This window comes from Anoplophora glabripennis, unplaced genomic scaffold (assembly GCF_000390285.2).
Source record: "Anoplophora glabripennis isolate ALB-LARVAE unplaced genomic scaffold, Agla_2.0 scaffold1, whole genome shotgun sequence".
Lineage (NCBI taxonomy): Eukaryota > Metazoa > Arthropoda > Insecta > Coleoptera > Cerambycidae > Anoplophora > Anoplophora glabripennis.
The window spans coordinates 294,816-321,316 of NW_019417028.1; the positions used below are offsets into that span (position 1 = coordinate 294,816).

The 26,501-nt window shown below is 31.6% G+C and overlaps 1 protein-coding gene across 1 annotated transcript in view; it reads right to left on the minus strand.

Annotated features, from left to right (window-relative positions):
- Nucleotides 1-26,501, minus strand: part of LOC108916936 — an 86,629-nt gene that overhangs the window by 33,445 nt on the left and 26,683 nt on the right. The window lies entirely within an intron of this gene.

A 26,501-nucleotide genomic window follows, 5' to 3' on the forward strand; every position in this document is an offset into this window, starting at 1 on the left:
GCCGCCATACCTACTAATCAATATCAAATGTAACGATACAAATGGTAACGTTAACAATATAATAACAAAACAAATCAGTCAAATCACAATCTCCTAACTTTTTTATTAGTGATTGTTTATATTAGTCGATCTCCAAAAAAGGAGAAATATGTACACGATTTAATTGAAAACCTGTTGCAGCATGTGGTCAGTTTTAATTTAAAAGGTTTATTTTGATATTGCAGTTTATTTATTACTAGACAATTTCACTTTAAAAGCTGACAATGGATTAAATTACATTCCATTGATTGTACAACATAAACATTTATTTTTGAAAGTTTTCATTTTTATAATTGTTGTAGCCAAGCATCTGTAACAAAATGGTGTTTCCTAAGTTGATTGATTCTTAAATAATTTTATTTCCAGATTTTTTTTAATTATTTTTGGTCAATTCGTCTACATTGCATTTCTATAAAAAAATTCTTTGGAATTTTTCTCTGTAAAACAAATTGATTTAGACTGATTTAGTTGTTTTCAAGGCTATTAAAATAAAACAAATAAAGTTCGTATGTTACACAACAGAAAAATTACAAAAGTTTTTAACACTTAACAATATTGACTGCTCTTTTGTTAATTTTGTTTTCTTTCTTCATCACTGAGATAAGGTATTGGGTTAAGCCATATGAGCCGATTTGTGCGATTATAAAATTTTTATTATTTGCTGCCTGAATTTTTTATAAGTTAGTTTAAGTTACTTATATAATAACAATAAGTGACAGAATTCTTTTTTCAACCCCCGCCCCCGGTCAGGGGTGAAAAAAGATAGAATGAAGGGGTTTCTTAAGATAACTTAAAAGGGATAAGAGCTAGAAAAAAAGTTTCTTATAAAAGTTGTAGAGCATAATTCTACATAAAAATGGTCTATTAACTTTTTCTTGTACTGTGAAAATTAACAGAGTTAGGGAGACTAGAAGTTAAGGGATGATTTCAGAAATTTAAAAAATCATAACAAGCAGAAAAATGAATTAATTTTATATGTTTTTCTTCAATCTACTCTAAAAACGTAAATTATCTTTCCAGAGAAATAAATATATTTTTTAATTTTTAATAAAAAAAGTTATAACAATTTCTCAAAGCGAACTTGATTTTTTATCTTTGTCATAAAAGAAAATTTCGAGAAAAAAAAACTTGATTATTTTAAATAATCAATCGAATGGCATAGAAAAAAAATTATTTTAGTGTTAAATCATAGAAAATTATAAAATTCATTCATTTTTCTGCTTGTTATGATTTTTTAAATTTCTGAAATCATCCCTTAGCTTCTAGCCACCCTAACTCTGTTAATTTTAATAGTACAAGAAAAAGTCATTAGACCATTTTTATGTAGAATTTTATGCTCTACAACTTTTCTTCTAGCTCTTACCCCTTTTGACTTTTTTTATCTTGAAAACCCCCTTTATTTTATCGTTTTTCACCCCTGAAAAAAAAATTACTCACTTATTGTTATTATATACTTCAAACTTATATCAACAATTTAGGGAAGTTGACCAAATTTCGATTTAAAGGCCCATTTAACTGGACATAAGCAAGTCTGCGATATATTTTTAAAAAATGTTTTTCATTGATATTTGAGATGTGTCTAACAGAGATAGGAATTTCGTGAATTACATAATTTTTTATGTAGAATCTACGATATTTAAAATGATGAAATTCTAGAAAATCCAATTTAACAACACATTTCATATTTTTTATTTTTCCAAGAATTATATCTGTTTAGTGTTTTTTACTCATTCCTATAATTGTAGTACTGAAATTAGCGTTATAAGGTGACATTGACCTGAATATGCCATGGGAGTATTAAAAAAATAATCGTATTGTATAATTCCATGAAGAGATAAAAGTAATAACATTTCAGCATATTCTGCAAAAATAATGTGTTGTTTATAAGGATGCCAGATGAGATGAAGCAAAAAAAGTTGTTGAAGACTTGGTAAAACGAGGATCATTACTTTTGTATAGAATAAAATGGTGGGTAAAAGTGTAGAAAATGGTACTTGAATAATTTAAGAAAAAAATCAAGGAAAGCACTCTTGTTTTTTCTACACAAATAGAGGAATAATATAATCTGCTCTTCTCCCCATTAAAGGCATTATAAAATGGTAAACGATTTATTAACAAACACATAGCAAAACCATAAATATAGGTACAGTTCACTGACTCTGAAAAGGTTCAAAAGTTTTGACCCTACGTAAAATTATACATTTTGCTATCGTTAAAAACAGTCAAAACTTAGGTATATTTATTAAAGATGTTACTTCATAATCAATGGAAAATAAATATAAAAATGACCGCTCTGTGTGAAGTATTACAAACAACTGATGGTAATTATAAACCAATAATATTTAAAGATCCGCTTCAATAATTTTTACATAAATCGTATACCTACCACCCGGAAGAAAATAAGCGAACGTTAACTGTTTGTCTCATTATGTAAATAATTCGTTAATACTATAACAACGTCAGACAACCAATCCGACATGGGAAATTGATAAAATCTGTTATGCATTCAATTACGATGTATTTATCTACTTACCATTTTAATTTATTGCAAGGCATTTGTCTCCCGTGTGGGTACGTATTTTGTAATACTTTACACCGCGATTTAGACTTATCCAGTTTTATTATTGCCGACAATGTTTTTAGATATTACACAATAAAATTAGGTCAGTAACTAGGGCTTGTCTCAGAAAGAGATAAAAAATGTAAGACTCAAAAGTTTAAGCGTATTTTTCAGTTGTTTTCCTGTCACAGCACTGATATTTTCGCGAAACAAAAATAACTGCACGGAAAAGGTTAGGATCTAGATTACCTCCAGTTTAATTTTATCCTTTTCTAGATTAAAAAGGGGATACCTAATAGTTGTTCGAGACGAGAAATAGGATAAACCTATTTTCAGCAAAAACGATATTTATTTATTTATTTCACTACATATCCAACAGGCAAATGCCCAGTTACAGGATACAAAGTCAATGTAGTAATACAACACACAACGCATTCGAAAATATATCTCAATAAATAGAATTAATAATAATAATAATTGAACATGGCAATATGACAGCCCAAAATATAGTAGACATAATATAATATACATACATATACACGGAGAAAAATATATAATAGACCAGCAAAACTATAGTAGATATAGAATATATAAAATCATTGCACATAAATAAATACATAAAAATATCGATACATATGCACGCACATACACTTATACATATAGATAAACACGAATCAATAAAATAGTAAAAACAAAAATAAAGTATTAAAACTATAAATTAACAGTAAATAATCCGCTTTTAAATTTCATTAATAGTGCAAAAAAATATATCTAACCCAACATTGCATTGTTGACAATCATCTGATATAAAGGAGATGCTTTCATAATGTTAGTTCCTACAGTGAGTAACTTAAATATATTATTTTCACGAGAAGCAAAACCGAGGAACTTTGATCTGAATTTTGTTGAGTAACCATGTGCAATCAATTAAGTTGGTTAGTATTTTATGTAAAAAGACAATTTGATGAGTAATTCTACGTGTTTTTAACTCATTACAATGAAAACGATCAAGTAGAGCATCATGTGGATATCCTCTTTCAGGATATATTCCGTCAAGCTTAAATGCGACAAATTTAAAAAATTTTCTTTGAACTTTTTCCAAAGATTCATTGTGTGCACTATAAAAATGACTCCAGACAATTGATGAATATTCCAATTTTGACCTAACAAAAGATTCATAAAGTAATTTCATAGTATGTATGCTGCGGAATCCTTGAGAAGAACGTATAATAATACATAAAGATTTATAAGCAGATGATGCAATCATGTCAATGTGTTTTATAAAATTTAATTTAGCATCGAAAACAACACCAAGATCTTTTATGTACTGAGGTCTTTGCAACATAGAACTATCAATGTTATAGTTATATTTGATGTAGTTAATTTTACGTGTAAAAGACATTACATTACATTTATCTGCATTTAGAAGTAATTTATTTTGGTTGCACCAAACAGCTATCATGTTTATTGCTTTTTGAAGTAGAGCACAATCAGATTCAGATGTAATTTATGTGATAATTTCAGATCATCAGCATACGACAAACAGTGTACCCAGTTAATATTCGCAATTATATCGTTAATAAACATTACGAACAATAACGGTGCCAAAATAGATCCTTGTGGTACACCCGACCTTTGCTAAAACTTGAATTGAATAAATTGGTATCTATTCTGCAGATACGACTTTAACAAATTAATCATAATGAGATCAAACGCTGTTAATTTATCCAATAAAATTCCGTGGTCGAGTCTGTAGAACGCCTTAGAGAAATCAGTATCCACTTTTAACAATAACGCAATTTAACAATTTTATTAGGAATAAATCATATTTTATCGTTAAAGCCCTAAACAAAATAGGCATTTTTCTCTATATGGCTTTAATAAATAAATATATTTTTTTTAATTGAATTTTATTGATATCTGTTGCAATTAAATAAAAAAAATTGCGGATTTTAACAATAATTAATAGATGGAGGAAATTCCAATAAAAACAAACCCAAGTACAGGACTTTAATAGAAATAATAGTGTCATAGAGTAAAATTAAAATAGGTAATATACAGGACATAAAAAACACTTTCGGTTTTCAATTAAAGAAGAATAATTTCTAAATGTTCCCTTTTCACCGATAATTTTCTTTTTTTTGGACATGTTAATGACATTATTAATCTTATCTTAATCTAACCGCATATTTTATAATAACCGAGATCCCTATTGTGGTTCGACACTTTCTATTTTTGACATCACAGAAGATTATCTCAGAGGATACCATTAACTCTTCCAAAGATAGTTTATAAGTTGGTCAGTTTGTTACAGTTTGGTGAAAATTTAATGTCAGAATTACTTTAAACAAACGACAAACATCAAATGGAAATTAGTTTTCAAGATATGTCGCTTCAGTAGTTTCTACAAACTATACACCGAAATTTCATGTAGATCTTCTTATGTCTAATTTCAATACTGTAGTGTCTTTATTTGTTCTGCTCACATTTCTTCCGAGTGAGTATCATTGGACCACTTTGCCGACTTCTAAATTCTATACTTTGCCTTGAAGTAAAGTATTTACAGTTTATAATTTTAATTTACATTGTTTCCTTCAAAATTTCAAACGTCGAAACGATTGTGAGTCGTTCCCTTTGTAGCTAAAGTATTCGGCATCCCAGTGGCCAAAATTGGCGGACTTATGGCAAAGTGCATTTGAATGCGCCATTATGCGCTAGTCACTAATTAGGGTTTAATTAATTTCGCTTTGCGGATACCCGAATCCGAGCTGCAACAACGTAATGTTCAACTTCGGGTTGCCTTTTGTTGTAAAGTTTGATACAGAATCTTTGGTTGTTATAAGTAACAATTCGAGGTTAGTTAGCTAGGAATTCGCAGTTTGTTCGGCGCCGTGATGTGCATACGTAGGTGTAAGTATTGTTGGGTAAGACGCGAACTATCCCCATTTGCAACTAAACGAACAAGAAATTTTAATTTCGAATATCCGAAGCACAGGAAACTTTTCCGACTAAGTTGATATGTTTTATAAAGTCGGAATTATTAAAAGGGCAATGGGTAAGAGCAGTGGTGGCTCGTTAGAGAGGCTGGGGAGTCTAAGCCTCCTCTTCAGTTTTTGATAGTATTGCAAAAGTTTTCTTCTAGTTTTTTTATTTTACATCATATAATTAATATTATTTAAGAAATTTTCATACAAATCTATTTTCGTATGCAACTTATTAGATACCTACTAAAGAAGATCTCGAGTACGTAAATATACGATTTTTAAATGGTCACTATTTTTCGCGTCCTCCGAATTCGCGTTATAGTAGCTGGCAGCTAATTTTCTCAAGCCTCCAATCTTTACCAGTGCGTGACCTTGAAATTATGTCACGATATCTACATTCGAGCTTAACCAGTCGAGCACGGAGGTTTGTTGCCACCTTCCATCTCTTTTTAACAAGCGAATCTTTTAATATAGACCTTCTTCTCCACCACCTTGGCGATCGCAGTTGTAAGTTGCAATGTTGCATTTCATAATAAAAACATTGGTCGTCTGTGAGTACGCGCGTTTTTGTTTATAACTGGTGTTTATGTGAAGATTTTCTTAAGAATTTTTGTGAGACGATCATATTTAATTAGTAAACTAGACTATGATCGTACGTATTTAATGATAGTTGAGTTAAAAACAAAGAGGACCAGAATGGTGGTCACCATTCCAATGTCAAATAAATGGAAGAATGGAAGGAAGAACACATTTAAAGAGGCAAAATCATGAACTGTGGAAGAGATTTTCAATTGAGCTGAAAGAATAGGGAGATGGGATAAATAAAAAGGGCCCTCGTTGATATGACGAAGGTTTAAGTACAAAAGAGATGACATTCAATTGGTACGCTGCTAATTTTCCGAACATTTAGAGCGCTTTCACATTGAACTGCGTCTGTCACAGACTCTCCAAATCTCTCTAAATATTGTTTAGTCAAAACAGAGTCTAGACCGAGAGCAACAAGGGCAGATCAAAGATTCCTAGCGAAAGTTAAGGAAGTGGAAAGTAATTTTACAAAGTTTGTTCTCATTCTAGCATATTTTAGTTCTTCTAACTAAAGTTGTGTTGATAAGCTCATTCCTTTATTAAAATCTTAAATTCACTCAAAATTCAACAGCGAAATAATGTCACTCATGAATAACCTTGAATTTACGTTGTTATTTTTGCTGTTTAGTACCTGAAAAAACGTGTATTAATTCAATACCTCTAAAGAAATGTGAAAAATGATATAAGTTAAAGAAATCGGTGTGATGTGGTAATCCATAGATAGACGTATGGCAAAGCGGTATGAAATCCGCAGTAAACACCACAAAGACGTGTTCCTGCAGTTTTACAAAAGATAAACGGCCGTCAGCGGAGCTTTGTTTACTTAGTCACCACACTTTCACGTCCTTCAGAGGCTTCGTGATGAATTCTGATACCTTTCAATAACGACGCTGGATATCAGATCATGTAACACATTTAGAGCACGAATTCTAGTTTTTTTATGGTAAAAGTCACATAATTTTATCATAACGACGTGGTCCGAGAACTGAAAGAGAACCGCCAACTGACGGGAATGTTTATATACGATAATAAATAATGAAAGTATAAAATTAGCATTTTATTTTGTAGAATGGCCAGTCATAGCTAGGAACATGAATAGTTGTTCATTTATTTAAGGGACTGAAATACGAGTATTGAGGTAAATATCACAATAATCGACATGTTCATTCGCTTTTAGTTATAGAAGTAACTTCAGTTTCTAAGGAAATAGGTAAAAGTCGTACACCAGTAGGTATATTGGTTTATTCAGATTATTGGTCTATATTCCATTGGAGAAAATTAAAAGTACTTTTGAAAAATATAAGTACTATTTGAAAATAATTATACAATACTGCTTTGCTTCTTCTCTCTTTTTCTGTTCATTTTATAACTTGTTTTGGTCGCAATAGGGTGAATTTGATTTAGTACATTAAGAGTGGAAAATTCTTGAGACAAAATAAGTTGATTCAGTCAAATATGCCTTAATTAAATGTTGTTGCACCATTCAATTACATCCGCAATATCAAGTAAATAGTTGAGATCACTCGTCGGTTCAGGTTTTATTACACTGAAAGTAATGGGTTTGTCTAAAATAATGTGTATAGCGCATATTAAAACTTTTATAACAAATACACAACGCAACTTTTGTGTAAAGAAATACTCATATTCATACTCATTATAAAGGTTATAATTGCTTATATATTATGGTAGGGTCGATTTGTTGTATAAAAACCAATATCCGTGTCTGTATACAACAGCTATAATAACAGAATCGTAAAATTGCTGAGAGTCTGCTGTGAATCTACTATTACGTTTGTTCTAGTTGGATGAGAATAGACACTACAGACACATAATTTGTGGGATACATGATGTGTGAAGTTATGTAAGTATCTAACTTCTTTACAGTTCGTAATTGTTTTGGTTTTTTCTTAATTGTCTAAATCTTAAAAATTATTATCTTCTATGCCCCATTAGAACCGCCGATGTTAAGCTTTACATTAGAGGGAGGAACAGACAAAGAAGAGCACGGGTAAAGTCTGTCAACCAGAGGAAATAGAATGATAAAATAATATTAACCTTTCAGGGGATACTTCATTCTTAAGATGGAAAAATTATAGTTCAAAGAGTATAAACAATATTGTACAGTGCCTGATTTACCTATAGGCTGGTGTAGGCTGCAGCCTACAGGCCCCCACCAGCTAGGGGCCCCCACCATATTAACAAAATTTTTTTTTATGAAAACTAATTTTTTTTAAGATTTTTTTAAGACCTCCCCATCATGAACAAGAAAGGAAAGGGAAAATGGGTTAAAATTTACTTTTATTTAATTAATTTTTTTTGGGGGGGCCTACCAAAAAGGATATTTTTTTTCTAGAATAGGCCCCCACCAATTTTCAGCCTACACGCCCCCACCACTGTAAATCAGGCACTGATGTTGTATGTTACTTAGTTACACAATAATTTAATAAAGAATATGGTTTATAGTCACTATACAACTGTGTTAGCAATACACGTTTTATACCCAATACACAATGTTCTTATAATGGCATTTATAATAATTCTAATATAGAATAAAGCGCATTTCTTTCAGTGTACATTCAATATAAATAGGCGACAAGAATTGAAGAAACAAATCAATTTTTTTTGGGGCTATAAACGAAGATATCTGTAATCTGAATAGATAGTGACGTAGATAAATTTTGCATATCTAGATTTCTGTTATCGACAAACATTATTTGAGTGCATTTGATAAGATTTGAGGAAAATACCTTTAAAATATTATTTTAATTGCTATCTACACCACTGTTTACATTATAAATAAGGTTTTCATTCATATCTAGATACATATAAAATTCATTTAATGATATTTTGTTGTAAAGGTCACAGGTTGTAGAAAGGTCGACTAGGGTGGACAGCTTGTGTGTTTTTATGATAACCATCATTACTGTAAGACAAGTCATTCACTAAGCGATATCGAGACGGAAGAAACAGGATTATAGCGTACCATTTCAGGATTCAATATTTCTTGTCGGTCATCAGAATTAGATCGCTCGCTCGCCAAATGATTTGCAAAAATACTGCTTTTTTTATCCGATATCCTTTTCAAATACAATTAAAGTTACGCAAATTTTTTATAAATCCCCTATTTATTATTCCTCGCAAGGCTATACATTGAAGCTGCAATTAGCGATTAAGTAATCATGTTACAATTTTTTACTAGTTTCCTTGATTCCATTCAAGGTTTTTGCAAATGGCATTTAACTACACCTTCGGTTTGTTTATTCCCGGATATGTTACAATTCGAATTAGTCTTGGTGAAATAATTCAATTTTCGACGCAGTTTCTTGGCGTGTGAGGCTCACAAGGTAAATCACGAGTAAGGTACCCAGCCAGTCTACCTTAATTAATATTTACATTCAATTTTAAAATACAATAAATCTGTTGTATGATAATTGGTTTTAGCCTGCATGATAATTTACCTATTTATAATTATTTACTTAAATCAGTATTGTATGTATATTTATAACATTATATTTAGGTAGTGCTATATTATTACGTCACAAGTGAATATAGAAATGTCTACTGAACAACTTGCACAGTTCATCACCGGGTGTATGGTGATCTGATTTGTTGAGCTAAATTTGCATGTAAATTCACATTTTTAATCGTAAATTTATATCAAATATAGTAAAAACACATACCTGTATGCAAATAGCATATGTGAATTTCCACAATATGTATGAGTATAGTAGACTTTTTGTTTAAATGCAGTACGATGTATTAAATTTACATATTTTCTAAAACGGTAACTATTTTTCTTACTTTACAAAATAAATTTTGGAGAACGTTTATAAAAACACGGCAATTTGTTTCTTAATCGTTAATTTATGACAATTGTTATGACCACACACCTATTTGTTAATATAATTTAATATTAATATCGATACCGATACTTTAATTACATTATACTAATATTTACAACAGAGCGAATAGGAGATGATTGGATGAAAAAAATAAATACGTCTCTACTATTTTTAATGTTAAACTCAGGGTCACCTGCCAAATATAATCACTGTCGATGAAAGTACACAAAGGGGTACCATTCGTCCATTACGCCATAATGGGACATAAAATGTAACACAATGCGCCTTCTCCTGACCCAGATCATGGTACATTCATTTGAATCGCGTCACATTCATTTCTTCCAGCTCCAGTCGAGGTTCTACGGCCGCTAAAAATTTATTAAGCTATTACGGATCGAGAGCAGTTGCCAAAGAATAACTAATGACCTCTGTTGTAAGTAACGTTTTTCCTTAAAGAATTTAACTGCCAAGAGCCATACCAGGACAGTTGAACGGTAACTGTTTCTTTGTAGGGGCAAGTGAAATACTTAGGATGAAACATGGATGTGGCATTTCGTTAAAATAACTGTGAAAATGATATCAAAATTTTTGCTGAAACGTTTTCAAAATGTGTCGATGATTTGTGATGTAGAATAAACACTAAGGTTGGCGTAGCATTTTAGTTATACCTTGTGTAAATAGCACATACCAAAAAAGTTATGTTTATGTTTCTCCTGTGAAAATAGTACAAAATGTAAAATATTTGTTCCTTTTCGTGTAATTCCAGTTTACAAATCAATATGCATCGTTATTTCTTAAAAATACAAGGTGTGGAGTGTATAATCTATAAAAATTAAACTACAGCTTCCTAACGATATTTGTAATAGAAAAGTCTTATACAAAACAGTTCTGTTTTTGCTTTTTTTTTTTCGTAAATTAAAGTTCAATTATGGATCAAAATATTTTCTCTGGAACGGTCCTGTCCGTGTGCTGTACGAGTTACTTGCTATAGACCAGCAACAAATCGTCGTTGAAAGATAGAAAGATACTTCTCAATTTTTGGAGAATTTGCAAAAGTACAAACTAAGAAAAATAGATATTTAAAAATATCTGATATTTTCTTATTATAATAATTAATAGTAATTACTATCTTAAATGCATTGTTGTTATTGCAAGAGTTCGCGAATAAAACCACATCCGTAAGAATATGTAGTTGCCAACTGCGTGCACTAAACAAACTCCATTAAAATATGGAACAAAATGAAATAAAACTTACCATTTCTAGAGAAAATGTTGAAATTGATCCCCATTAGCGCGGATACAGGCATGGCACCGACGCACCCAATTTTAGCAAATATTTTCCCAAATTCCAGGTATTCCCTTAATTGTGTCGGCAGCTTCAAGTATACGGTTTCGCAATTCTTCCACCGTAGCAATTGGAGTATTGTAAACCAAGCGACTCCAAAGATAAAGGTCCATTGGAGTTAGATCGGGTGACCGAGTTGGCCACGGCACAGGACCAAAGCGTCCAATCCATCGCTGAGGAAACATTTCATTCAAAAGTGTCGTTACTTCTCGAGTACTGTGTGGAGGAGCCCCATCTCGAAGATAAAACATGCGTGCCCGAACTTGTAATGCTACATCGTCCAATAATTCAGGCAACCTGTTCTTCAAAAAGTCAGCATATGTTGGTCCATTTAATCGTCCTTCAAAGAAATAGGGGCCCACAAGTATATCGCATATTATGCCAGCCCAAACATTTACCGAGAACCGATGTTGAAAATGAATTTCCCCAATCGCGTGAGGATTTTCATTGGCCCGTATGTGCATATTATAGAAATTCACTTCATCACGGGTAAATGTCGCCTCATTTACACAAATATAAGCAGGAAAATCAAATTGACTGGCACATTGCCGTAAAAACTATCTGCAATAACGCATTCGTTGATCACAATCCGGGGGTAAAATCTGTTGAACTGGTTGCAGATGATAGGGATGCAACAGCTGGCGCCTTAAGATGCGATGTACGGTACGAGATAAGGTTCCTACTTGCTGTGCGAGTCATCGAGTACTAATTGTGGGGTCTTCGTCAAGATTTCCAACACTGCATCTTCAACATTAAGGTTCACTTGCTGACCACGTCCTTCTCCTCGAGGAATAACACTTCCCATATCTCACAGCTGCTGAACGCGCTGTAGGACTGTATTTGCACATGGGGGTGACGTTGTGGCCATCATTCCCGGTACAACCTAGTCGCCGCGAGCGCATTTTCTCCGACTGCACCGTACACTAACACCATATCGACGCGTTCGAAAATAGTAAATGCATTGTTTTCTTTGTTCATTGTAAAACTAGTTTGTGCATAAACTAAAAAATTAAGCAAAGTAAGAAATAAGAATCTCGTTTTTAATGTAATCGGCACGCTATTCTTATTTTTTACTTCCTTATAAAAATTACACTGTCACTATCGTGGAATTACAAAATAAAAACTTTTGTCTGGAATCTTTCACTTTTTAACACTGATGGGTCGATGGACGATGCTTAATATTTAATAATTAAGTGAATAATGAATTCAATACAAATACAGTCAGTTGACTGTACAAATTTTTTGACAATGTAATCTAACCTTCTTTTAGTATTACTAGCATCAGATTATACCGACTTAAATTATAAGGTTGCATCTCGGGTCGCATAAAAACATTTCCAAAGTTTTTAATAAATAATACAGGGTCGGCCTTTTTTCGTTAAATAAATGAACTTTAATTTACAAAAAAAAAAACGCAAAGATAGAACTTTTTCGTATAAGACTTTTCTATTACAAATATCATCAGGCAGCTGTAGTTTAATTTTTATAGCTTATACACGTTACACCCTGTATATAATATATACTATTTAACAGTAATATCGAATTCGAATCTGTTCCCCCTATTTCCCCTAATGTGTAACAGATGTGGAATTACCTCGCAACTAAAGCGAGCGCCTGTCAAATTAAGGCAGGAAAGATACGATTTAAACTATTCTGCATAATTAAATGGTGGTAAAAACTGGACGTTGCACTGTAAATCGATGAATCTACCATTTAGCCGGAGCCTTGACTGGAGTAAACTGAAATTTCCGTCGGAAACGCAGCTCCACGTGTACATTCAGCGAGGATTTCTCAGTTTTTAACATGAAGGAGAGATGTCATCTTAATGTAAAGCTAGATTATAAAAAGCAAAAATTGCCTCCGCTTCAACGTGTCAAGTATAATCTCAGTATACACAGTGAATCGGCTCAAATTCATTTACAACTTTTTAAAGGTCGATGAAGAAAATTGTTTTGCCTATGTTTCCACTATGAAATGAATCTGACAAATTTGTCAGCTGTGTTCATGGAATTTAAACTTCAAGATCAATTTTATAAACGACGTCTAGTTTCACCCACAATTAAAATTAAAATAATTGTGTTTCCAATGTGAACCTTCTTATTGATATTTCTTATGGAATATCTCCCTGTGTATTTTATTTAATAAAAGAGAAAAAATTGTTATACATTCTTGCGAGCTCAGGCTGAACCTGAATCTAGACCATCAATTTAGTGTTCATATCGCCCAATATTAACCATGGACTGAGGTAGATACAAGCGTGATCTTTAACGCAAAACAAAATGCTCTTTAGCTAAACCCAAAAGGTGCGAAAAGTACCAAAACGCAATGTGTTAAAAATAAAACAGAGTAAAAAGGTCCAGTTGAACGTTTCCGTGCAAATTGCCATCGAAAGAGTTACAAACAACAAAAAGGGCGTACCTGGTCTTGAGAACAAGGTTCAGATCTAGATTCCAAGCTCAGATATTGAGCTAGAGAGAGTTAGGTTAGCCAGTTAAAGATTCCAATCAGCGTCCAGACAGGATGAGCCTTGCGCATTGTTGGAGACAGAGATTGTATTACAGATAAAACCGATGGAGAGGATGGGATACGAAATAATATATTTTTCTTACCTACAAATTCGATTGGTAATTGTAACACGTACCGCGCTGTCTGAGTGCTATTGAAAACATGAAATAGTTCTGAAGTTTTAAAAATGACAGATTAGTATGACGCTTGCATGGTGGTGACTGACATGTGCAAAATGTATCGAAACTTATTCAGTCGCCCCCGTGTTTCCAGGATGCAGGCATAATAACGCTTACTCATGTCCAAAGTCGCTTTATTCCGCTCAAAAAACCGGCGTATCTTGTGCGGCACGTCACTCAAACTGATTTATTAAAGAAGAACTATTAATAACGTTCATTATGTTTACGGCCAACATTCCAAGCTGACTGATCCTTCCGAGAGATTCCTTGCAGTGTAAGAAGAAACTCCGAAATGTTCGGTGAATAAAAAGACTACCGTAAGTCTTGATGGATATAGTCCTAGAATCACGGTAACCGTAGATTAAATATGAAAATAAATTACGCTTGCTTCTTCATTCGCGCTTCATTACTGCTGTTGAAATAAAAAATAATTAATCTGTTTCGATCCCGAAGATACAGAGTGAATTGGTATAGGCATTCCATATCGTTTTCTATACAAGATGTCCCACGAGGAAGAGTGTAAATTTTGACGGAACATTCCGGAGATAAAAATAAGTACAAATGGTGTTCTTAAGATAATTTTCGTATTTACGCGATGTAGAAAGCGACAAACTAAGCTGGTTACATTTTTGTGGTATCCCATAGATAACGGAAAAGCCATCTGAAATAAGTTGAATTTGAAAGCTCCAACAAGAAGCTCATTTACAGCAAAGTATCGGTCGCAAAGTATTGATACTAGATTTGATTTTGCAGCAGTATCCAACGGTTCCCAATTGTCCAGACCATGCGCATTAACAAATTACTATTTCTGCAGAGCAAATCTCAAACTCTTACTGGGAATTTGGTGCTTGTGATTTCGTGAAGGATTCTCAAACCATCACCATTTGCTTTAACTTTTAAATTTGTTTTGTATGCGTTTCACGTGGTAATTTCACTTAATCCCACAGAAAAAAGACCAGGGGGGTTAAATCACACGGTTTTAATGGACAGTTGACATTAAATTTTCTCGACTGATGTGGCAATACAACTATTGCTGCAATAAATAAATACTCTGGCGACACGTCTGACAAGTCGCATAATATTATTGGAAGAAACATAGTCTACGTCAATAGAGTCTGTTCAGGCCTAAGATATTCTGTTAGCAACGTTTTCTATTATAGGCCAATCGAAATAATTCATTTAGAGGAAAAAAAAGAAAATTTTTACCTGGACGTTGATAAGTTGAAATGGTAAAGGGACTTATAATAAACGAAAAAAAATAAATAAATAAATGCGTGAGCAGGGGTGGTGTCGGGTGAATTTGGGGGGTTGAAAAGTTGTGAAAAATTGTATCATTGGGATTTCTGGCGAAAATTGACGTCAAACAAAAAAGTATCCAATACAAAAGTTGTAGATCGTCACTTTTTACGATAACCTCAAAATTTCCGAGAAAAACTTTTCGTTTTTTGTTTCTCATTTCCGCAAAAAGAATTTTGACGAAACTTGGTGAAAGTATACTTTTCTGTGTCTTAAATAACCGCAATTTTTTTTAGATAAAAAAATCAAGAAGTTTCCGAGATATTCATTTTTTCCGGTCTGAAACACTTTTTTTCAAAGAAAAATTCTACTTAGGAAAATTATCGTACAGAGTTCTGCCGGTCATCATTTTTTTCGTTTTGACATACTTTTTGGTGAAATAAAAAAATCTGTAATCACAGTTCAAAAACATGCTCAAAAATGCAAAAAAATAAAGAAAGACCTGCAACAATGAATTTTTCAGTAATTGTTGATAATTTGTTTAAATTTAAAAAAATCAAAAACTGATTACACCATTCAATTCTACGGAAAAAATACACAAAAAACTGATTCATTGTTTGACCCAAAACTTAACGAAATAAAATAAATAATAATTTTTTCCGTAGGATCGAGTAGTGTACTTATTTTTTAAAATTTTGATGAATTATAGATATACAGTGTGTCCAAGATAAGGATGGGATAGCATTAGGATCTAGGAAACGGTAAGAGATAAGGGATGGTTCAGATTAGAAAAAGTTGAGTTTTTTTATACCTAACAATATGCCGAAAGTTTTAAAATTCCCGGTAGTTCTGGAAATATCCGGAAAAACTCGAGATTTTGCAAACTTGTTTAATTTATTTCTGGCTTTATTTGAAACCGAATTTTAAAATAAATTGCATATTTACATGCCACTTTTTTCGCTCTATACAGTGGCCTTAAAATTTTTCCAATCCGAAGTTTCATCTTCGAGAGGCCATCATCAGGTTATTTTTTTTAAATATGCCGCTGCTATTTTTATGATCAAATCTAAAGTCATTTGTAATTCTGAATTAGATGATATTACTATTGTAATCCCTTAAAATGGTTTTTAGCTATCATTTAAAAAAATTTACCTGATGATGGCCCCATGACGACGAAACGTCGGATTGCAAAAACGTTGACGCCATTGGAAGAGCGAAAAAAGTGGCAATGAAAATATTTGTTTTCAAATTCGTTTTCAAATAAAGCCAGAAAAAAATAAAACGATTTTGCAAAATTTAATTTTTTCGGGTTTCGCGTTAGCAGTTGACTGCAGTTAATACTTTCTATTGTTGAAATCTCAAATCAAATTTATCATTTGTGCATTTGTAATTCGACTTGTATGTTTATACTGTACAAAAATAAAGTTTTGGGTCAAACAATGAGACACAGTTTATTGTATTTTGTTCCGTAGAATTGAATTGTGTAATCAGTTTTTGAATTTTTTTTAATTTAAACAAATTATTTACCGTAAACTGGGGTTACTTTGCACCTATAGGTGTTACTTTGCGCCATTGTCAAAAAGAGTTTAATTTTCCATTCACGCGTAAACAGTAAATGCTTACGCAACCGAACAAGCCGCAACGTATTATGGGTTACCTATTTTGTATAACGAGGATACCAACAATCTTTCTAGTCGCCAGTCTGAAAAATTCACGTGCCGGTAAATGGTGTGATAAAAAACGGCCATTTTTTGGTGTACAAAATTTGTTGCATGCAGTGGTTCTTTTTCATATTTACCAAGTGAGTATTTATTTACTAGATAATATATCCTATTATTTTAACATTCTAGATAGATTTACCCTTCATAAATAATAAATAATATTTTAATTTTTTTCCTACGTCATCAGGTTTTTTAACGACTTTTGGGGTTACATTGCTCCGCGGAGCAAAGTAACCCCAAAATATGCATTTGTGATTTTTTTGTTACAGAGATGCCTAGAAAATATGAAAGACAGCTGGGATCAAGAAGATATGCTGATTACACAGCCGAAACCTTGCAACAATGCTTGGATGAAATCAGAAGAGGCGAAATTTCACACAGAAAGGCGGAACAAAAATATAAGATTCCTAGAAGAACAATTTTAAATAAACTAAAAAAGAGATCCAAGAAAATCAGGAAAACAGCCTATATTTACCTCCGATGAAGAACAATGTTTTGTTGAGTGCTTGATTTCTGATCGTGATCAGTTAACTTATCCATGGTCTGATGTCTTAGGATCCATTAAGCCGCCAAAGCAAGTTTCCAAAAGAGGTGCTTTCTCCGTCCCAGAATTAAAGCCATATTTTGATTGAAATCTGACTTTGTTTGTTATCATTTATGTCTTTTATACAATGTATTTTGAGTTTATTTATGAATAAAGCATTTAGTTCTGTATTTTTGTAATAAGAAATTAAAAGTTATTTTTTTTTTTTCTAGAAATATGATCTCTGGAGCAAACTCAATAAAACAGCCTATTATCTTTGCCCCACTTGTTTAAATACAGCAGTTATAATGCAAAATTTGGATTGGAGCAAAGTAGCCCCAACCTATGGGAAACTTTGCTCCACTTTTTAACCAAAAAAAAAATATGTGGTATAGATTAATTTTGAAGTAAATACTTCCATGTACACATTCAGTAGATCCCATACAATGGGTACCACTAAAAACAAAGTAATTTTTCCCGATTTTGTATTTTATTTTCACCATGGTTCTCAAAATGATTTTCAAAATTGGAGCAAAGTAACCCAGTCTACGGTATCAACAATTACTGAAAAATTCATTATTGCAAGTAATTTTTTTTTATTTTTGAGCACATTTTTGAACTGTGATTATAGATTTTTTTATTTCATCAAAAAGTATATGTCAAAACGAAAAAAATTATCACCGGCAGAACTTTGTACGATGATTTTCCTAAGTAGAATTTTTATTTGAAATAAGTGTTTCAGACCGGAAAAATGAATACCTCGGAAATTTCTTGATTTTTTTGTCTAAAAAAATTTGAGGATATTTAAGACACAGAAAGATATACTTTCACCAAGTTTCGTCAAAATTAAGTTATTTTTGCGGAAATGAGAAATAAAAAACGAAAAAACAGAAAAACCCTGATATTCGAATTTTTCTCGGAAATTTTGAGGTTATCGTAAAAAGTGACTTCCACAAAAGTTGTAGATTTTTGCATGATCTACAACTTTTGCGTTGGATACTTTTTTGTTTGACGTCAACTTTCGCCAGAAATCCCAATGATGCAATTTTTCACAACTTTTCAAGCCTCCAAATCAACCCTCCGCCACCCCTGCTCACGCATTTATTTTTTTTACGTTTATTATAAGTCCCTTTACCATTTCCACTTATAAAAATCCAGGAAACATTTTTTTTTTCTCCAAGTGTAATTTGGTTGGACTATTAACAATAATACGATTTTCATCATCGTCAAAAAATAAGGTCCGATCACGCCTTGAGCACAAAAATCACACCAAACGGTGACCTTCTGAGGACAAATTCATTGTTACAATTTTTCAACTGAACGAGCAAGATACCGTTTGGTTGGTCGATTATGATGACCATAAATCGTGATGCGCAAACAGAGCACGAATTTTTTATGAAATGAATTAAATGAATTCGCTGTTGATTTGTAAATATTTCCATGATAACTTGCCACAATGTACTAAACACAGATTATTAAATGTTTAAAATCACTTGTCTCTGTAGAAAACATTATTTTATGGGAACTGTCCAGTTGACACGTTGCCTTAAATCCGCCCCTGTCACGTACGGTTCATCCGCGGACTTTATTCATAACATATGTTTTTCGGTGGTAAAAAAACTATTTTATGCAATTGATGTGTACAATCTGAAGAAAAATCTTACGCTCTAACCGTTGGTTGAGTTCACAAATAGCTAAAGTCAAATATCATGCACATTCATGCACCGTAATGTGCAGGCAATGTATTAATTGACTAACTGATAATTAACAGAGAGAAATGTATCGGCAACCGATCATGTTAAAAGCAGGCCGCCTACACATAAGCCCGGCGTTGTATTACAAGCAATGGTGGAAAATGCTCATAAATCTCAACCGCAGTGCTCCACTAATGACGTGAAAGGATTGGCATAGGGTTGTGCTGTAACAGTTTTGTCAAGTATATTATTACTAGGTGCAAACTTTCTTATTATTATTACGTTACCGCTTCTGCAAATGAAATCAATGATGTGGAATAATAAAGCGCTTAATAAATCATATAAGGTGTTTCGGAACTGATTAGTCAAACTTGGAATTTCAATTTGTACAGTCAAAATATAAAAAACTGTCCGAAATATAATTCTCAGTGTAGCAATTCCTAGTATAAAGTTCAATCGGTAAAAATATGATGATAATTAAAGAGTTAAATAGAAACGCATACAAAAATCCACATTTTTTTCTTGAAATTTTGTTACATTTTTTATATAAATCTAATTTAATTGACTTCATAAAATACATTTATACAGTACGCTCATGATGAAAGAAACAAATTAGTTTAAAATCCAGGTATTTATTTTGTGGAAAAACGCTCGGACATGTCGATTACTGTTTTTAGTTGCGGATTTTTTGACATAAGAGGGTGTCTCACGAACATATCATTCATCACTGATTTGTTTTAATGGAACACCCTGTATATTATGCCATTTTTGAATTGTACGGTAAATTCTGAACACTTGTATAACATACCATATCTCTAAAATCAGCGATTTTCCTAATAATGACGTTTGAAATGTGGTAAATGGAAAGAAAATTAATGTTTAATCATAGAACATTTTTTAAATAAAAATTGCTTTATAATAAATGTTCAATGTTTCGTCCGTTTACTTCAACACATTTTTGTAGTCCGATTGTTTCCCGTTGAACATTTTCAGTTACCTCTGCTGGAATTAGTCTTATTTCCTGGCGTATTATCTGTTTCAGATCATCAAAATTATTTGGTCTATTCACATAAACTTTAGACTTAAAATAACCCTATAAGAAGAAATCTAAAGGAGTTAAATCCGGTGACCTTGGTGGCCACTCAATAGGACCTCCGCGTCCATCCATTTATTAGAGAAAGTTAAGTCAAGAAATTGTCGAACTGCAATTGCAAATGAGGAGGTGCCCCATCGTGTTGAAACCATATTAGTCCAAGCATTCTGTCACGGATTAATGTTAAATTTGCAGAAATTATTACCTGGACAAAAAAAATATGACCGTATAGAAAATTAAATTTTAAATTGAATTTCTTGTTCTTTAAACTCGATCCAATATGGCGAACATGGTTAAAAAAAATCGCAAAGTTGAAAAAAACGGTTTTTCTAAAATAACTAAAAAAATATAGCACGGATTGAAAAATTTTAAATGAGAAAGTTGTAGGTTTTAAAAAGATCTATCGACTGATTTTTTGAAAGTATCGATTGCTTTGTTACTTTTCGAGATATATCGAAAAAACCGTTAAAAATCTTCTCTTTTCTCTTCTTCTATAACTCGTTTACATTTACGTGCCCATATTTGCTATTTACTGCAAGCATAGCCCGCGGCAAGCCAAAAAAGTACATTTTTGAAAAATTTAAAAATATTAATTATTTTTCGAGATATATCGATTTTTTGAAAAAAAGGCGCTCTCGAAAATTGGCTAGATCTTCTCAGCGGATAGCCCTACAGTAACGATTTTCGGTTTATTTTCTTCGTAAAGAGTTATATTATCATGCTGTTAAAAAATGTTGACGATTTTATTAATTTTAAGGATCAAAAAATGACTTTGAATAAGTTGCACTTTTTTGGGTATGTTTTTTTCAAATTACTATTTCAATTTTTATTTTATGAAAATGACTTTTAAAGAAAGAAAACTAAACATTTACGGGTCTATTTTGCTTCTAAGGCGAAAATGCTATAATATTCGTGTTTAGCTACCCCAGATTAAGTACAAAAAAATAATAAAAATTGAAATAGTTATTTGAAAAAAACATACCCAAAAAAAGTGCAACTTTTTCAGTCATTTTTTGATCCTTAAAATTAATAAAATCGTCAACATTTTTTAACAGCATGATAATATAACTCTTTACGAAGAAAATAAACCGAAAATCGTTACTGTAGGGCTATCCGCTGAGAAGATCTAGCCAATTTTCGAGAGCGCCTTTTTTTCAAAAAATCGATATATCTCGAAAAATAATTAATATTTTTAAATTTTTCAAAAATGTACTTTTTTGGCTTGCCGCGGGCTATGCTTGCAGTAAATAGCAAATATGGGCACGTAAATGTAAACGAGTTATAGAAGAAGAGAAAAGAGAAGATTTTTAACGGTTTTTTCGATATATCTCGAAAAGTAACAAAGCAATCGATACTTTCAAAAAATCAGTCGATAGATCTTTTTAAAACCTACAACTTTCTCATTTAAAATTTTTCAATCCGTGCTATATTTTTTTAGTTATTTTAGAAAAACCGTTTTTTTCAACTTTGCGATTTTTTTTAACCATGTTCGCCATATTGGATCGAGTTTAAAGAACAAGAAACTCAATTTAAAATTTAATTTTCTATACGGTCATATTTTTTTTGTCCAGGTAATAATTTCTGTAAGCATTTCTCTATAATGCTTGGACTATATGTCATTATGAGGAATATCTGGATTTTGTGGATTAGGAAATACAACAGCTAAAGCGGGGATGAGTTCAATCTGAAGAAAGTCTAAGTAGCGTTTTTCATTAAATTTTTTTTTTAAATAAGGTCCAAAAATTCGGTTTTCGAGCCAAACGTTTATTTTTTGACGATGCTGTGTGTGACAGACTTGTGTCCAACGAGGATTTTCAGCTGCCCAGTACCTGCAGTTTTGTCTGTTGCATTGCTTGCTAATGTATAGTCTGTTAGGTTATTAACAGTAATATCTTATTAAATTTATAAAATTTAATGATCCTCAAACAAGAATAATCACCGAATTACATTATCCCAAAGAATCTGTATTTCTCTTTTGAAAAAATATGATGTCTCAGAGAAATAATTACTATTTATAGTTTTATCGAATTTTCTCATATTTCTAATAAAACCGTAAAGCAACTGGAGTCTGTAGATAAAAGTAATAAATTTGTTTACTAAACATTAATTTATGTCGTGGTATTTCATGTACTTAAACATAATCGCAGGTAATTACTTCATACAACGGGACTTTTTATGAAACTGTTTCACAAAGTAAATTTACAGGTCCCAGTATCTAATGTATATTTGATTGCTTAATGTTATGGTTACTCTCTTTAATGTATTTTTGTGGGCAATATTTTATAAAAATGAAAATAAATTCCACAATTACTTCACTAAAATATCCCACGATTTAGTTTTTACTATTGGGAAAATTCCTTAATAATATTTTAATAAGTCTAATTCAACAATTGTTCAGATTTTTATCAGTTCTCCATATTTTCGGAAATTTGATTCAATATTTATATTGAAAGATAGCCTAGACACAAATACTTCATTCACAGGAAACAATAATTATTGAATAATTTGTCAAAAAAAAACTAATATGTATAATATAGTTAGATCTCAAAGAAAAAACCTTTTTTATTAGAGGGGCATTTTAAATAATTTTATAGTACAGTACCAATATACAGGATGTTAGTGATATACTCCGCAAGACTCTATTTATTAAATTTCCTATAAATATATATATTTCGATTACTCTGCTGTAAAATGCGTGTCCATACCAAAAACTGTACAAAGTGTTAATAATATACTCTGCCAAACTTGAATGGTGAATTCTACTTCAAAATCAATTGTTGAAATTTTAAAAATACATATGTCACATTTATTTAAGAGCCTTTTTAGGTGCTTTAGATGCTAATGATTCAACCGATGAATGAAAATAGATCAATTTTCGATTAGGTATGTGTTTAAGTACATTTGTCAATTTATCTACTTTTACAGTTTATGATTCTTGGTTCAACAGAAATATTTTTGTTAATTAAAAACAATTTTCCATATTTTCGTAGAAATATTAAACGCAATATAATATTTTCTGGATATTTCCTTAGTTATATTCTATTTGAAAATATCAGGTGCATAGAAAATGGAAAAATATATAACTCGCTAATATCATAGGAGGATATGGAATGCACCGTTTCCTTCTCGAAGCTTCGGCTCAATCTGGAATGTTACAAAACTGTAATACATAAACTTATATTTTTCCTGTTCTATATTCCACCAGTAGCTATAAAACTGTTCCGTTTTATTAAATGTTTTTATCTCCTCGAAGAATTCAATTCCGATTTCATGAAATGAAATTAGTTTGATAAAAAATTGGACATCCTTTTAAACTTTTAATACTTGCAGTTATCTGTGTTAGAATGCAACATTTTTCGTCAAATTAATTAATAAAAATCAGGGTCCCTATCTATTTTGCCATTATGTATAATTATTATTTTTATTAGTAAAAAACAATTTAGTTCTAGGTTTTATTTACCCTCTACCTCAAAGTTGACCTTGTACCGAGGGTTGCTTTTACCCTGGGGGTGGATGCCACCCCTTCTCGGGGGTGAAAAATGTTTCATTGAAAATAACTCCGGAAATGGATATATTGACTAATTCTAAGCAACTTTTGTTCCATAAAGTTTTTTCTGAAAGTCAATAGTACTTATCGACTTACTTAACTTATAGATAAATAATAAAAAATTAAAACAGTAAAGAAATCTCAATTTAATATCACTATATGATTAAATTATTCCAAGTTGCTGAATAATACTGTCATAGGGGGTGGTTTTTAGGGATTGACAATTTTCAATTCCTCATAATTACTTATTTAAAGATGATTTCAACATATTACACGCTCGAATTTACCAATTCTATAATTATTTTCGAATAGGGGTAGTTTTCACCCCTAAAAAATAAAAAGCAACCCCCCGGCACTGGGTCAACTTTGAAGTAGAGGGCAAGTAGAACCTAAATCCAAATTTTGGTGCAAATTGGTGCTGTTTGGGAAAATTATAAAGTAACGCCGTATTTTACCTTCTGGACTATAGTGATCGATTTCTCCATCACTGTCCAATTTATTTAAACCGAGTTCAATGGATTTTTACTTTTAATTAAATAATCTCTATCTAAAAAGCACAGAAATGCCAGTCAATCTCATAATCCTTATATCTGGCTGTATTTCTTGTTTGTCGTTTCTTCAACTTGCCTGCAATAATAAAATGAAAGAGAAATACTGGACTTTACCTTTCGTCACTCTAAATAGTAATAATTAGCTCTTCTTAAGTTACAGACCATCACGCTTAAGTGACTGCTATCCCCACTCACCCCTAATTTCAAAATGCAATGTTCAAACGCTTTTCTCAGTGCAGCATAAATATGTTGTCCTCATTTCTACCATTTATTACACTGATGTTACGAAAGCAGATACACCTAGTCTTCCAAGTTGATAAATAAAACAATTTGTATTCCTTAAGCGCAAGTAATTGGAGTTAACTGTAATAATTAGATACATTACGTTTTCTCGGTTACTCACAAAGATAAATAATCCTGGACTTCCGACAAAACATATTTTTGTAATTCAGATCAGAATAAATTGTTTGTTAATGGTTAAACGTCACAGATGGGTTGTTCTGTCTTATGATATTGCAACTTGTGTTCTTACTGCTTATAATACAGGGTGAAACTATTTTAACTGCCGGATATAATTCAGTACGTCATTTTTCAAAATTACAATTATTTAGGGAGATATGTTTTTTTTATTAACATATCCATTCACATTCATAATTCGCATATTGTTTTCTAAACAAAGGATATTTTTCTATATACATTTTTCTAATGAAGGAATAATTTTATCCAGGTACCTAGTTCCTTCTATGGAAAATTCTAATACTAAAGTACACAAAAAAAGATCTAATAATTTATATAAATCTACTATTCAACTATTAACCTGAATAAACAGTTAGGTAAACTAATTTCCAGTTACCTATTACATTTATAAAAAATCAAAAATAGTTTTAGTGTTTCAGTTCGCGCCGTCGAGGTTAGTGTACGCGTCGCATAGTACACAGAGTAGGGTCTGATGTCAGTGTGAGGGATAGTACAAAGGCTTTAAGGATAAGGACAAGGCAGGTATTAATTTAAAGTAAATAAAAAACAACTTCCTTACAACAAAACAAGAAAGTATTTACATGATTTATTTTTTTTTGCTTTAATTGATTCCTCAAAATTTCACGAATATGCAAATTTCGCGAAAAATCGTTTAAATGTTTATTACAAATATATCCAAAAGTTTTTTAAACATAGGCCGAAAAAACGATCTTAATATTTTGTACAGAGACGAACAATTTCGTAATTTAGAAGTTCAAAAAGCGATAGAAATATTATACAAGGAATTTAAAATGGTATTTCCGGAAACATACAATTCCTGCAACAAGTGTCGCAGTAGAAAGAAGTTTTTTGTGTCTTAAGCGAATTAAGACTTAGAAATACGATGTTACAAGAGCGCTTAAACAACGTATCAGTTCTTGTTTTTCGTTTGTATTAAATTTTATTTCAAATAAATAACTTTACCTAATACATGTCTCATAGTCATATGTAATTAAACATTTTTCATTAATTAATAACAAATCATTCTTAATGTTATTATTAAATTACCAGCTTATTGACAGAAAGTGTCAATCTATTGATATGATAAATAACAATTTATTTGTTATGACATCCGCCTACTTTATTTTTACAAATTTTCGCAATTACACCTTTAATGAACGATGACGCATCTAATTTTTTTACTAGAAAACTATCGGTTTTATCGAAAAATTACAAGAGGTAAAAAAGTTGCGCAGTAAATCAGTCTTCCCAATAAATATTTTTAAATAAATAATTTGCGTCATATAAAAAATTTCTAATAAAATATTGCATTGGGGGTGACTGTTTCACTACTTTATAAAAACACAGAGCAAGGGTAGATTCCTTACATCAAAATAATGCGATTAAGCTAAACTTACCTTGGTACATTTGTGGCTAATAAAAAAGTTACAGGGTGTTAAAGTTGAAAATTTGAATTCGAAATTCTTAAAATTCTTAGAAAGTTTTCAAAGGATTCTTTTGAAAATTTGGATTAGTGGTTTTTCTGGGACGAGTAAAATGAATCCGTACTTAATTTTGCTGTAGACGCTAGAGGGCGCTACGAAATGTACTCTTGGTTGATAAAAACTGGTTATAACTTTT